Source organism: Penaeus vannamei, chromosome 35 (genome assembly GCF_042767895.1).
Source record: "Penaeus vannamei isolate JL-2024 chromosome 35, ASM4276789v1, whole genome shotgun sequence".
Taxonomy (NCBI): Eukaryota; Metazoa; Arthropoda; class Malacostraca; order Decapoda; family Penaeidae; genus Penaeus; species Penaeus vannamei.
Genome location: NC_091583.1, coordinates 25,973,116 through 25,975,615, shown reverse-complemented (window position 1 = coordinate 25,975,615; position 2,500 = coordinate 25,973,116).

Genomic DNA, 2,500 nt, shown 5'->3' with positions numbered 1-2,500 from the left:
GGTTTATCTTTTATTTATCTATTCATTTGTTTGTTTGGGGAGGTAGAAACTTTTTTTTTAATGGGTTTAATTTTAAATTGCTTAGATTATACACACACACACACATTCACACACACAAAAATACACACGTACACGCACGCATGCACATGCATATATATGGATTCTATCTTATTTATATATTCTACTTGTGTATTTCAAGTCTATTCTATTCGCTGAATTGAACGGTTTTATCAATGGAATCTTAATCCAATTAATCTAACTCTTTCATCATCTTTTCGATGTATACGACTTTCTTTTCCAATTTTATCAACACTTTGGGTTTTCTAAAGTCCAAATTGTAGCTTAGACTCATTTCACTTATATATGTATAATCCAATGTTCTATATACACGACATATGTAGTAAGACTAATTCTAATAACGATTTCATGCATACAGACTTCATGTGTAAAATTTTCAAAACAGAAAACGTTAAAATTATAGAGAAAATAGTTCCAAATAACGTAATAAAATTTTGTCATAATATTGCTCTTCAAAGACTATCACTTTGTTCAATGGCATTACGTAATATAATTCTACATGACTGAATACACAACGTAAGGGTTCACCGACCGCTATCATGTGTTTTATTCACATTCTTTCGTCTTATATATATATATATTTCATTTTTATTGAATCATGGAAATATATCTTCATACAAATGAATTTAAAAAAGAGAAATAAATCTATTGGTCAATATTTCATTTTTATTGAATCATGGAAATAATATTATATCTTCATACAAATGAATTTAAAAAGAGAGAGAAATAAATCTATTGGTCAACTAATATATTCTTTTTTAATATTCATATCTTTCCCTCGATAAATCTTGCACTTTAGAGTCAATTTGTGACTTACGTAAAACAACAAAATGTATGTTCTATAAATTTGTGCAAAAAATAATGCAAATACATCTCAGACTGAAATTGTCATAAAAAACAAACAAACAAATATTCGTTTCCTTGATATAATATTCGACAGAATAAAAACAAATCTGAAAATCAAGACACACACACACACACACACACACTGATACACAAACACACACACATACATACACACACACACACACACTGATACATACACACACACACACACACTGATACACACACACACATACACACGAAAAAAGACGTTAAAACACAAAGCCAATAACAATAACGAAGTAAAAGTAATATTAACAAGCACACGCGAGTCTCACCCTAATGGCCTGTTCATCTGCAAACGTCATTTAGCTCATTCACTTTCACGGTATTTTCGTCCTTATGTCTCGTGGTCTTTGAGAATGATAATGATAAAATAACGAAGAATTTGTGAAACGAAGTAAAGAAAATAAAAGAAAGAAAGATGAATGGGATGCAAAGACGTGGGATGATGTGGAACTATTTTCGATGTGAAGAATAAGTAAAAAAAAAATATATATATATATATATATATATATATATATATATTAATAATAATAATAAAAAAAAACAATAATTACAATAATGACAAAGGAAATATGGAAATGAAGTTGATAAGATTGGTAATAATAATGATGATGATGACGGCTGGTGATGATGATGATTGCAATAATAACAAGAACAACAATAACAATAACAATAAAAATGAAACTAGTATATACACAACTGAAATACAGACCAAAATCAACAAGCACTTAAAACTTAGCTCAAGAAAACAAAACAAAACAAAACATAAAACCAAATACAAAGCGCCACTAAACAGCAAATCATAAACACAACAAGAATGGCGATAACCACAGAGCACCCCTAATTTATCAAAATTATTCAAAACAAAAGTTAGGATTTAACTCTGGCCAAACTGACACACGGCCACAGACATCTCTCCTTTGCTTACTCTCAAAGGATAGCCAATAAAAACTGACCATCATTGAGTGAAGTTTATGATAAGCTTTAAAGTTATATGTTCAAACAAGATAACAATGTCATTTGGTTGTTGTGTAATTTCAAAATTATCATTACTGGAAGGAGGGAGGGAGAGAGAAAGTAAGAAAGGAAGAAAGTAAGAAAGTAAGAAAGTGAGTGTGTGTGTGTATGTGTGTGTGTGTGTGAGAGAGAGAGAGAGAGAGAGAGAGAGAGAGAGAGAGAGAGAGAGAGAGAGAGAGAGAGAGAGAGAGAGAGAGAGAGAGAGAGAGAGAGAGAGAGAGAGATTGGCCTAAATGATGTACAGCCACAGATATAATAAGCTATAATAAGTTATGTATAATCAAGATGACAATGTCTTTTGGTTGTTTAGGTTATAAAATGTATTTTTGAAATTATTACTGGAGGGAGGGAGAGAAAAAGAGAATGAAAGAGGGAGTGGAAGAGTGAGGGAGGTGAAGGATAGAGAGAGAGGGAGAGGGAGAGAGGGGGAGGGAGAGCGAGAGAGAGAAAGAGAGAGCGAGAGAGAGACGGAGAGCGAGCGAGAGCGAGCGAGCGAGAGAGAGAGAGAGAGAGAGAG